The sequence below is a fragment of the Squalius cephalus genome (genome assembly GCF_949319135.1).
Source record: "Squalius cephalus genome assembly, chromosome: 1".
Taxonomy (NCBI): domain Eukaryota; kingdom Metazoa; phylum Chordata; class Actinopteri; order Cypriniformes; family Leuciscidae; genus Squalius; species Squalius cephalus.
In genome coordinates, this window is record NC_137122.1 from 21529564 (window position 1) to 21543851 (window position 14288).

A 14288-nucleotide genomic window follows, 5' to 3' on the forward strand; every position below is an offset into this window, starting at 1 on the left:
ATTTCACAATTTTATATTTATATATGAATGTCAAGAATTCAGAAGTGTGTATATTTATATAGCCTAAACTACACTACACAGAAATAACATACAATTAAATTATGCTTATTTTAAATGTATTGTGCAGGCTAGGTATACAAAAATATAGGCTTTTAATAATCTTTCAGTGCGCAAAACCATGAAAATATGAAACGCTTCAAAACAGAGCGCACAAAGCGCGTATGCGCATCGCGGGCGCAGAATGATGTGCTCAAAGCAACATGGAGTCACAGGGTGTTTCTCAATATGCGTTCTTCAGCGATCTTGCGTCCTTGTGTTCTCGTTTTACGTCATCATAACCGTCGAAGTTCAGACCCAATTCTCAAGAACGCAAGTAGCCTACAGAGGACGCATGAAAGAACCCGGATGTGTTCTTGATACCGAGGATGCATCGAATGCAGACTTGAGCTAGTACTCGCCTGGTGTCCCAGAAGTCATTGCGGCCGGTTCCGAGTTCGTTCTTCCAAGGAAGCTTGGCAAGACCGGTCTCCACGAGAACACAAGTCCGTTCTCTGCGTTCTTGGAATTGAGAAACAGCCAGTGTGCAGCGCTGCACAAGTGCGCATTTATAAGTTCACGGCACAAAGCGAAGAAATGTCGAGCGCACAAATCCTAGTGTCTATCTGTCCAACAGTTTATTGATAATTTGTTTCTTCACAGTTTTAAATTCCAGTTATTGTGCGTGTGATACCGAGTCCTTGTGAATCGATGTGTGTGATCTAACAGGCACACGGTAGCGCGAGTCGTTTAAAAACAGCAACAAACTCCAACAACATAAAGTCATTTTATGCAAATACACAGCCTTTTCTCTACAGATCAAGCATTATAATGTGAATATCATATTGGAGAGAGTTTTACCGTGCATGTATGCTGCTGTAACCGGACGAGGCGCGCGCGCTGTTTGAATACTGAATGGAGAATGTTTGACAGCCGCAAAGGAGGGAAAACGAGTTTTCGTAAACTTTAATGATGTAAATATAGACTTCTGTCCCTCACATTAAGCTATGAAATAGGCTTCAGATGAATTTGTCACCCAAAAAAAAAAGCGGGAGGCGCCGAAAAGCGCGCTGTTTGCATCCCTGTACTTGGAAAGGAAGGAAAAATGCATCTCTTTGCCATCTGTAACCATGGTGACGTGCCGCCCGGTGTGGCCCTGTTGCACGGGGACGGCGATTGTGGTTTAAATGCGTTTTACATTACAGGCTTCAGTAAATCGAGGAAAAGGAGTTTCCGCTTTCCCCGCAACATCTGTATCCACGTAAAAATGCATTGAAACTTTAATTAAACTAGAGATATTTCAATTGGGTGATTATAATTTAATGTTTTGTGAGGTATTTTTCATTTTTGTGATTATTTTGCGGTTAAATTAGGAATTATGCATTATCGCAAAAAAATGCGACAATTTGTTGATTTTGCGTTGTATTCAGCGATCGCGGAATCGCGAAAAACTGGAGGGACTGATTTATTTAGCTGTATTTGTAGGCTGGCTGTTATATTTATTCAATTGGTTAAATGGCGTTTTCATTGCAGTGTATAATTAAAAATTAAACTTAAAATAACTTATATAACAACATATATTTACCACTGCTCTGCTAAACAGCAATTTAACAGAGCAAACAGATTATATATTAAACAGAGCAAACACTGCCTATGTATTCATATAAAATTCTGTATGTAGACCTATATGAAAAACTAATGGATTGGTATACTCTGGGTGACATTATTACATCCATGTGACATAATGACCTTTTTGCACTTTAACAAATTATTGACCTTTCCTTTAGAAACACTCTTATGCCTAATAATGTCTTGCTTTTCACCCTGTGTGGCACTGTTACACAACCTGTTGGTTTAGGGTTAATCCTCTGTCCAACACAACACTTTGCTAACATTGGCATAATTCTATACAAGTTGCAACATATACCCCGGGTTTCACAAGCAAGGCTTAAGCCTGTAGTCCCAGACTAAAATGCACATTTTAGCTGTTTTACCTGAAAGTAACTTGCACTGACTTATCTTAAAATATGTCAGTGCCATTGTTTTGTCTCAAGATGGTGTGTCTGTGAGAAACATTGAGGAATACCACAATACTTATACTGTAGCAGTGACATTGTCAGGCTTTTCTCTATTTACAATGAAGTAAGCTAATGCCTGCACAAAATATGAGCATTATAATATAACAATATAATATGTAATGATGATACAGTGGCTTCATAAATTCATTTAAAACATAAAAAAATAAATAGTAAAACCTCATGAATACAAACTTCCCAGGAGGACCTAAACGCACCATATGTTCCACCATGAACCCTGTTGGCCTGCTGTCTGACCAGCAAGGTCAGTTTAACAATAATTGTGCAGTTTGCTTGTATCCAGAATTACAGAGTTTAAATGTAAAAATACACTTAAATCTAAAACTAATAACATTTACTTTAAAATGACAAGGAAATATGTTAAATTGTTAGTATGGATATAAACCTTTAATATAATGAGCTACATATTTAATTACACAATTTGATTGTAATTTTACACAACTTTGTATGTAATTCAAGAAAAAACAGAAACATACTGTATAAATAATACAGTAATTGTCATGTGAAAAAATAAGGATCACTGTAATTTGTAATTAATGATATAATCCTTAAATTAACAGTCAATTAATTAATTTACAGATATTGTTTGTAATTTTACAGAGTTTTGAATATAATTTTAAAAAAACAGAAAAATACTGTATAAATAATACAGTAATTGTCCTGTGAAAAAAATAAGAATCACTGTAATTTGTAATTAATGATATAATCCTTAAATTAACAGTTAATTAATTAATTTACAGATATTCTTTGTAATTTTACAGAGTTTTGAATATAATTTAAAATAACAGAAAAATACTCTAAAAAAAATACTAAAATTTAGAGTTTTTCTCTGTAAAATTAGGATTTTTTTTTACAGTGTGTTTAATGATAACGTCTTTGTGTGCTTTTACCTTACTAACCTTTTAACCTTACCTTACTTACACAAAAAATTACACACATTAATTCAAATGAGATAATGAGATGATGAACCCGGTTTGTCCTAAAGTCCTGTATGTATAACCGGGCATAATTCGGGAGCCAAGCTGAGTTAAGGCTTGAGATTCTGGGCATGGAGAGGACCTAGAGGGACCCTACATTCCCCACAGTCCTGAGCCCCTGGGACCGTCCGGCTCCGAGATACCGCCACTTCCTGTCCAGCTTTGACCGGGCAAAACTCGGGACCCAAGCCGAGTTGGGCTCTGGACTCCAGGCATGGAGGGGTCACCCAGTGGGCCCCCTATGCCGGGAGTATTGAGCCATAACTCGGCTTTCTTCCCGAGATATGGTCACTTCCAGTGGAACTTTGATCGGGCATAACTCCAGAATCAAGCCGACCTAAGGCTGCATACTCCCAGTGTGACCTGAGAGTCTCCAGAAACCCCAGAGTATGGAGCCCCAACTCGGCTTCCTTCCCGAGATACACCCGGTTAAACTTCCACCTTTGACCAGGCATAACTTGGGAGCTAAGCCGGCTTAATGGTGCGTTCTTTCACATAAAAACTCGATTTCAATATATGAGAGATACTCATTTTGTATTGAATGCTCTTTATTCCATATCTATTCTAGATTGTATGAAACATTATTAAAGGTCCCGTTATATGCCCCTTTTCACAAGATGTAAAATAAGTCTCTGATGTCCCCAGAGTGTGTATGTGAAGTTTGAGCTCAAAATACCCAACAGATCATTTTTTACAGCATGTTTAAATTGACATTTTTTGGGGCTCAGAAAAACGAGCTGTTTCAGTGTGTGCCCTTTAAATGCAAATGAGCTGCTGCTGGACGACACAGGGGGCGGAGCTTCATGAGCTCGCGCTCAGACTGTCAGGAAAAATTCATCTCACGGAATGATGATAATATCAGAAACTCTCAGTAACGGCGTTCATTTCGAGTCGGACAATAATGCCTACAGAGTCAGAGTGCTGTATAGAGATGAAACAGGTATGGTTTAGTAGTTTAATTACGGTTATTATAACGTATTTGTCATCTGCTTGTAGGCTATGTATCCATTATTTATTAATAGCCTACAAGTCTGCTGTCTGAATGATGATCAAACATGTACTGATGAGTTTAATAAAGTTTATTGTACATCACACAAAAGATGAAGCGTCAGTTTTACTTCAGAAAATCACCATAAGAGCTGAGTAAACACAGTATAAGTTATAAGAAGTGCGCAAGTAGCCAGTAGAGTTGAGGGAGTATTCCTGTGGGCGGAGGTTAGTCAAGAAACGGTTCTAGTGACATCACTAAAGAAGGAAGTAGAGGGATGTAGTCCAATCGAGCCGTTTTTTGTAGTCAACTTCTGTTAAATAAAATATCTCGCTTGGCATTGAACTTTGAGCTTTATGATTTTACAGATATTATTTATGCTCTAACAGCAACATTACACACTAACTAAAGTTTGAAACATGGGATAATGCAGAACGGGACCTTTAATCTAATGTAAAGACAACAAACACAATTTAGTGTATAAAACCAAAAAACAAAATCACAGGACAGGTTTCACTTTTGGAGGCTGGCTCCATTTATTATCAAAACAAAAATAAATGACAGATTAGGTGGGTGCGGGCGAGGGTGAACCTCGCGCCGGGCTGTACAGCGCGGGCTCGTCAAGGAGCGACCACTCGAGGCTGAGGCATTATACGGCCTACGCTGTCCTCGTCAGCGTCCTCACCGTTAGGTCCACCAAACCTAGCTCCTGGAGCAAATTGTGAAACTCCTGAAACCCTCCGGAGGGTCTGGTGGACCCGAGAACAGCGACGATGTCCCCTACGCAGCTGTTTCTGCTCTCCAGAGCATATACGAGCGGTACTCTCTCGATTAATGCTAATGCTAATGCTAGATAAACAGCTAAAAAAGATGGCCGCCAACGGGTTTCGAAACTTTTGCCTCCGGATTTCGCCTTTGTTTTACGCGCGTCAATTTCGCTCTTGACGAGCGAATTAACACAAAGTGGTCAAGCGTATAACTAGACGCGGCAGGCGCGAATTTGACGCGCTATTCGCGTCCGGTGTGAACACACAGTAAGGCTCCAGACTCCCGGTGTGGGGGGCCCACTAGGAGGCCCCCCTAAGCCCAGAGTATGAAGCCCCAACTCGGCTAGGCTCCCGAGATACACCCGGTCAAACTTCCAGCTTGACTCCAGTTACAACTCCAGTCAAGCCGACTTAAGGCTCCAGACCACCGGCCACTAACACCTACCCATCCCACCCAGGGCTCTAATCAAACATTAGCAAAATTAAAAAAAAATGAATACCTCCCTGTCACTGAATAAATATATTGATGTTTTACTTCTTTAAAATCAATACTTTTTTTTTATTTTGTGAATCAATGATGATGTGGGCTTATTTGGAACACACGCGGGCTTAAATGGTGCCAAGGTACCAATTAAGCCCATGCCAGACTTCTGACTTTATTCCTAAATTATCTTAATTTTATATTCTAAAATGTACATCAACTAATTAATACAATTTCAAATGAGAGATTAATCTTGCATTTTAACAAATGATTTTTCTTATAATCTATGTCAATATCTATGAAAAAAATTAGACTTTGATTTTGGTGGGCTTAATGAGTACACAAATGTCCCAGTAACACTGACACGAAACATTGTGTGTGTGTCATAATCACGTGCAGCAAAATGTGTAGTGAATGCTCATTTATATTTACACTAATAACTTTTCAGATTATCGGAAACTTGGTGAAGAATGACTTTGGATAATATGAGAATATCTAAGCAAGCAAACTAATGAAATTCTTCCTGGACTGTTTTGCTGTAGGCTACTGTATTTTCCTCGCCTCTGGATGGCGCTTGTTCTCAGTGTTGTGGTTTATATGAGTTGCTGTACTGTGTTTTCTGTCCTCTACACACTAGACGGTACTGTTGTGACCATATTAAGACACACGGGATGAATTGTCCATATTAAGACAAAGACCATATTAAGACAATGGCGAGACGCGGAGTGACTTCTCGGTTGAACTCTGTGTACATTCTGTCGCAACTCCTGTTTGCTTTGAGACTTACTGTCCTAGATGAAGAGTCACGAATGTTTACACAGCAAACAAACAGTTAGGCACGCTTGTAAGTTAGGCGCTGCGCAAGGTTAGGCACTGTTTCTTTCTGCCACAATAATAGCCCAGGCCAGGATGTTTAGCCAACTTCATCCATAGCCATTATTTTATCGGGCACATTCTGCCCTGATTTTGTCTGCTGTCATGCTGCAGCCTTTGCTGCCGCATCTGCCCTGGCGTTTCCTGTTGAAACAATCTTTGTTACTTGCACACTTACAGACAGATCCCACCTGTGCGGTGGCTTTTAGCAAATCCCAAACCCATCCCCCCTTTGATGCACCATTCAACTTGTGCATCAATTTAACATAAGGGTTTTTGGATTTAGTTTGCCATTAAAGCAACACCAAGGAACTTTTCCTCTGCGGTCGCCTTACAGGTTGGAAGCGGAATTGTCCACATTACTGCTAAATAATTTAGCCTACCGCATCCTACTGTCACACGCGCACGCGCACGCTCGCTGTTTATCCAGCACCAGCTTTGGAATCTATTGTAACGCTTGCCGTAAAGCAAGTCAAATTTGTAATTTTCTTATGTCTCATTAGAACTACAGAAACGCGACCCGATCTGGCAATCTTACATACACTGTAACGGATTTCTGTAATTCGAACAGTATTTTACTGTAATATGTACAGTAAGATACTGTAAAATATGTATACAGTATGTTACTGTAAACAGCAAAGGATTATGGGAAAATATAGGGTCACTACTGTAATTCTTCACTACTGTAAATCAATTTACAGTAGTGAACTTGCCCGCGAAAAACTGACCAATGGCAAGAGGGATTTCTTTTCAAGTGTTTTTTTGAGGGGTGAAGTGGCAGTTAATGCACGGACAAATGATCATGTAACTCACCAAAAAGGTTAGTATATAATTTCTATTTTATGTAAAACAAACATTTTCAAATGTTTTTACTTATGTTAACAGCAAACTAACATGATGTATCGTTTTGTTTTCGTCTGAATGGTTTTAGTGCCTTTTTTTCCTGACTGTCCTCAGAATGGTTTTTTGGTGCCTTTATTACTGTCTTTTTTCCTGACTGTCGGCCGGGTCGCTGTCACGGTGATAATATTAACTGGTGAGTAAGTTAAGTTCACCTATATTAGCCGAAATATTCTTTAGTTAAAACTATAAAAAATAATGGTTGTGTGTTCCTCTGCCTCTTTAACGCAAATTAGCTCATCAGGCGGGCGGAGTCGTCGGTAACGTTAACCGAGCTAACAGCGAACTCAACGTGAAATACTGAGGTAAAGTGAGATAGACGAAACCCTTGTTAAAGTGCGGGTTTTAAACAATATTTTCACGTAGCCCTATATGATTTATTTTCAGGTTTGTGATCTGGATAATGCCATCTGCAACGATGGAGTGTGTTGGAGCCTTTTCATTGTGATAACATCAACTGGTATGTAACGTTATGGTCAACTTCACCTAAATTAGCCGAAGTAAACTTATTAAACAGAGAAGCATAACTTTGGTATGTTCTGTCTCCTCTTTCACAACTTTTTGGCAGATGTACAACGTAAATACTGAGTAAAACTAAGTTAAAGGGATAACGTAGAACACCTTAAACAGAAAATTATGTATGTCATCATTTACTCGCCCACAACGTGTTCTAAACCTGCATGAAGTTCTTTCGTCTGAACATAAAATAAGATATTTTGAATAATGTTGGTAAATAGTGGCTGGTCCGCATGGACTTCTATAATAGAAAAAATACTTTGGATGTCAATGGGGACCAGTAACTGTTTGGTTGCTCATGTTCTTTAAAATCTTCTTTTGTATACAGCACATTAAATAATTTAATGGAAGTTATGAACAAGTTGAGGGTGAGTAAATGGTGACAGAATTTACAATTTTGAGTAAACTAACCCTTTATCCAACACCATTGTTAATTTCATCTTTTGTTTTATTTTCAAGTTTGTGGTCTGAATTATGTCGTCTGAAATGTCGGAGGTGTATTTTGGAGTCTTTTTTGTGATTGCCTTCGTAATGGTGATAACATCTACAGGTGAGTAAGATGACATCAACTAACTTAGCTGAAGTATGCATTAGTTAAGCAGGCAAACATGTTCTTTTCTGTTCTTTATTTTTAATTTGCAGCGGCCATTCCCTCCGGACTGTACATCACTGCTGACGCTCTCCACTAATACACAAAACGGGTTGACGTTGGAGGAGGAAAGAGGAGAAGGAGGAGGAAAGGGTTAGCAATATACCATTATCAATATAGCAAAGTTTTGCTAACTAATATTTTTAATGTTGTTTAATTGATTAAAACCAATAAACACCATACAACATTATATCTTACCTCATCTTCACCCCACATGTTATTGTTGTTAGTAATAAGTTCTGTTATTGTATTTTAGTTTTTTTCTGTAAACTATAACACTAAAAGGCTGCTCTGACTTTGTCTGTTTCAGGAGAGTCTGTTCTCAAAGCAAAAACATGGATGCTGACAATGAAGGGCAGAATCATCATCCAGTTACAACTGCTAACAGACGACTCTTCAGCATTAGCTGTCTATTTTGTCGAATGCAGAATCAGGTAAACCAAAATATATATATATATATATATTTTTTTTTTTACATTGCATTACATTTACATGCATGCATTTGGAAGTCACTTTTATCCAAAGCAACTTACATTGTATTTAAGTTTAATTTAAATTATCCATTCCCTGCTAATCTAAGCTACAGGAATGTATTGAAAAAGAATGAAGCTTTAATGATTTTAATGTAATGTATTATGGGGTAATACCATCCCTGTAGGTTAGGGGTGGAAATTGGCAAAAATTTGATGATTCGATAGTATTGCGATATTTGGGCCACAATTCAATATTATTGCGCTTCCTAACATTGCGATACAGCAAGTATTGCGATTCGATTCTGTGATATATTGCGATTCATGTCCCCCATATTATTCAAAGACATTACAAAAAATAAGACTGCTCAACTCACTTCAAATGTCACATTAAATCTGTGAACATCTTCTACACATTTACTGGAGGCTAGTGCAAAAACTTTGTCCTTGAACATTCAGGACACAGGACCTTATTACAGAACGTAATTATATGAACGCGTCACCACCGCATTAGCACCAAAAACATGGAGATTTTATTTTAGAGAATAATTACACAACCTATTCGATATACTATAATTCTATAATTAAATAAACTAATCGAATATCCAAAAATTGTGACTCATCCCTGCATGTAATACCTTGTTTTTTTCCCAAAATCTTCACTTACGTCTCGATTTTCGAAGGGGATAATAAACGTTTCTTCCTTGGTTCGCTTTTATTTAGGCCTATTACATTCACATTCTTTACTGTGGTAAAGTAGAAAAACGTTGGAGGACAGATAGCCTACATTTTTACTTGCACGTCAGATTCATTTCAACACAGTTTGTGCTTGTTATTAGACATGTACGGCGCGTCAAGTTTATTTGATTTTTAGTTTCGCTCTCTTTGGCAGCGCAATTTCAAACAGCTTAAATGTCTTGCCCTTGTGGAAGATTAAATTCACTTTTCATACCTTTTACAACAAGTAGAAAACATGAAGATATCAGAAAATAGATCGATGGTCTCTTTCCTCCTCGTGTCATCCCTCTCAAAGCACAGAGCGGTATGGCTTCATGTGGAATCACACGTCTTTGTGTGGAAGTATTAAACGAAAGTTTTTTTTTTTTTATAGATTTAACTTTTCTATTATGTAAGTTTCTAATATTTACTGATATGTATTTGAATGCTTTACAGGCTTTGTATTGCTTCTTTGACGGAATTGCTCAAATAAAGACTTTTTTGCTCGAATAAACTAAATTTTTTTATTTCAATTTTCATAATAACCCCCCAACCACTGCAGGTAGTTGGTCCATTACCACCGCAGTGGTAAAAAAAACTGCCACCGTCACAGCCTTATAACCTATATTGGAATACTTTGCGCTACTGTATCAATATAATTGCGTGCGCAAAATATCGCGACACTGAACAGAATTGATTTTTCCCCCACCGCTACTGTAGGTGGATTCAGAATCAGATGTAGTGCTTTTATTAACGCCAAAGTACATGCAGCATCAAGTTTGAGGGTTAAGGAAAATTCTGCCAACACCGGTCTGAAAAAATTATATATTTTTCCCTGCTTGTGTTTGCAGGTTCATTCTGATAGTCAACCCTGATGGCACCAAACACCAAAGGCACAGATCAGATGGAAATCTGGAAAGGTCCAAAGAAAAGCATCAGCCTGAAACCCTCAGTGTTTCTCATCAGAGAGCTTGTCAACTTTGACTGGCAAAATTACTGAAATGTAACAACACAACACTGACTTTGACTGTATTTTATTGTTTTAAGGCCTGTTTTGCTTTTCAGTGTGTGTACGTTTTTGCCATGCTACAGATACAAATGGTCACCAGGAGATTAATTCTATGGACTTTGGAGATGTTGCCTTTTTTTTTCTTCAGCTAGTGGCTCCTTAAAGGTCAAGATTTGTAATTTGTACTTCTAAAACAAAATGTTCAACGATTAAAAAGAATATTATAAGGACAAATGTTTGTGAGTTATTGTGATTTTTTTTGGGGGTGGGGTAAACATAAAAAAAAAAAAAAATTTAAATGAAAAAAAAAAAAAAAAAAACTCAATACTAATACTGTAAATGAAAATACAGTAATAATACTGTAAATGCAATTACAGTAAATGGTACAGTATACTGTAAGTGAAAATACAGTAATAATACTGTAAAACATTTTACAGTAACTTACTGGCATCCAGCTGCCAGTAAGTTACTGTAAAATTTACAGCAACCTCTTTACAGTGTAGCATGGATATACCAGATAAAGGACCGCAAAGTGGTGGCATAAGTGCCTTTCACCCTGTCACGACTTGATGAACCACTGAAACGATTTTGGAAACATTATTTGAAGGTAAAAAATCCTACTTAGTGTTGCTTTAACACTAAACCAAACATTGTTCTCCAGACATCTATCCTCCAGACAACTTTCTTTTACTCTGGAATAAAAATATTACGTAAAGCCGCAATCTTATCTTCTTATTAAACTATTTTAAGGGCAACGGCCCTGAGTATCACAGCGTATCTTGCTTTTCAGGCCTATTGTTTGGTCTCTTAAGCAACTGTCGTCTACGAACATTCTCCAAGTCATCAATTGGTCAGGTCAGGTCGTGGTGTACACTCTAAAAAGAGATGTGTTAACAATGACACATGTTGTGTCAGTTTTAACACATGTAGTGAGTGTGCTCAGGGACAACACATGTTGTGTCAAATTTAACACAATAAATGTGTAAGTCATTTTAACACACAAATTGTGTCATTTTAAAAAATAAAGCGAAAGGGCCAGATGCAAAAATATTAATTGTTTAATCAATAGTCGAGTACAGAATGCATGTGCACACAAAGTACAAGACAATATTTCAAGCTCAATGACTGGACAGACTCACTGTACTGGACATTATTCAGTTATTCACACTTCAACCCCTAATTGATAATGCTGCTTTAGACAAAAGTTCATGAAGAGATAACAGTTCACCGAGTTTGCACTTTGAATTTAATTAAAATGTAACAACTGACAAAATATTGCATATAAATAACTTGTATTTACACTGGCCTGTTTGTTTGAGAACATAGCAAACACTGCATACCATTCACAGTGATGGTGAGTGTCGGCACTCAAAATGATGAGTTGAAAACAACACAACCTGTAAAAAGAGAGCTCGATGGTGTTTTATGCCCCCAATGGCTCCTTAGAGGCAGCTAACCCTACCCTCAACCTTAAACCTACCCATCCCCTCGCTGCCTGGAAGGCGACGTTGGGGGCATAAAACACCAAAGACCAAAAAGAGATGTTAAAAATGACACATGTTGTGTAGATTTTAACACATGTAGTGTGTGTGCTCAGGGACAACACATGTTGTGTAGATTTTGACACATGTAGTGTGTGTGCTCAGGGACAACACATGTTGTGTAGATTTTAACACATGTAGTGTGTGTGCTCAGGGACAACACATGTGTAGATTTTAACACATGTAGTGTGTGTGCTCAGGGACAACACATGTGTAGATTTTAACACATGTAGTGTGTGTGCTCAGGGACAACACATGTTGTCCCATATGGAAAAAGTTTGCTAAAAACACCTGTGATTCTTATATGTTCCAACAGAATATTGTAAGGGACATATATGCAGCAAAAACCACATAAATTGCATAATATTCATGTATTTTTAATCATATTATGTCATATATGTCCTACATACAACTGAATATAGATTTTCATGATGTAAAAACATAGGAAAATAATGCTAATTTAATATGAATGTCCAGCATGGATGTGTATAAAACACAGTGCAGTTTACCAATCAGTGTAAGGCTGTACTTCACTCATGCTTGTTCTTATCTTGTCCTAAGTCGAGCCCTATGCCTGTAGTCAGTCATGGTTACTGTATATACTGTATAATCAGCCTTAAACACAACATTTAAACTACACACACAAGCACACATTTTAATTACAAAATTATTTATTAGAGTGTGTTCTACAAGATACAGTTGCATATTTCACATCTAAATAATTTTCATTTTAAATCCTGCATCACCAGATTTCATTTTCATTTGTGACAATTTCTCTAAACTTTATCACAGTAGCCTACAGTATATAACAGTTCTATTCTTTACCTACAAGCATAAAACTTTCCTAAATGTCGAAGTGTTTCTTATGGGTAAAATAAAAAATAAATTCTAAAAAATCTAAAAAATAATTCAGTGGCTTAGTAAATATCACAGCAATAATTAACTTTATTCACTTAATAAAATCTCTGAATATCATTTATAGTTTGAGATGAACATACCGAAATAATTGACTAAAACTCCAACAATTAATTTTGTCTGAAATTTACAGTTATATTTAAGTTTGAAGTTTTTCACTAAAATAATTTAGTATTTGACTAACCAATTATTTATTTAAAATACACTGAGCTAATATATTTGTGAAATTTCCATCACCATATTTGAGAATGGATAATTAAACTGATCTGTTTCAAGAACCACAAATATTACTTAAATAAAATCAATATTATTAATATTTAACACGCATAAAAACAATGCGCCCCTCCCCCCTCCCCCCTCCACTCTGACGTGACGACAGCTCAACGGTTGAGTGAGCGCGGCGCGCGCTGTTTGAACTCTCTTCAGTCTCCACTCTCCAGAACAGTTCTCCTCTTCTCTCCTCAGCGGCGCAGAATTGGTGCATTTCCTCTGTGAAATTCAGGTGTGTGCATGTTTTATTTGATCTATATAATCATTAATGTGCTTCAAATCATTTTATTTAATGCGAAAGAACATACGAGTTAAACGAGTGTCGACTCGCGCCTGTCTTTTCGCATGATTAACGCCGTGCATAAAAAACACACGACTATATTCCTAAATATAACTAATTTGGATGATAAAATGTCCTCAGAACTGTGCACTGTTTGTTTATTGGCAGGTTATAGAGTCAGTCGCGTCGCAGCATCTTTCGGCTGTGAGTGACGCAGGACGGCGGTGTAAAGTTAGAAGTTCCCCCGCAGAGGCGAGTCCGTCTCCGGCTGGAGAACCAGCGCTGATCCGGTGGATACTGGATAACAGACCGGTTGATTACACTTGAATTACTTAAATGTTTAGGCCTAGCAGCTAAATGTTTAAGTTTTACTTCGAAAATGTTTCTTACATGAGTTTAAATGTAGGCAATATTGTATATGTGTTAAAAATAGTATAAAATATGCTGTATTGCTGTAGGCTACTCATCGACAATAAAGGCCAATGTCATGTAGTTATACCGGTGGTTGTATGGAATATTTTTACAAAGGTTTAGAGGAAATAAAAAAGTTAATATTACTGGCATATAAACACAGTTAATATTACTCATAAATATTTGTTTTTGAATGTTTCCCCCCCCAATTATTTCTACTCAATTTTATTTGTTAATGTACCAAATGCTTTACTCAGATCTATTTAATTAGTTTTACTTACATTTACTCAGTTAATACAGTGTATGTAATTTATTTCACTGCTTAAAAATCTAATTAATATTAATATTAATAATAAAGTGTAAAAATGTTTCACCAAACACAAATCATATTA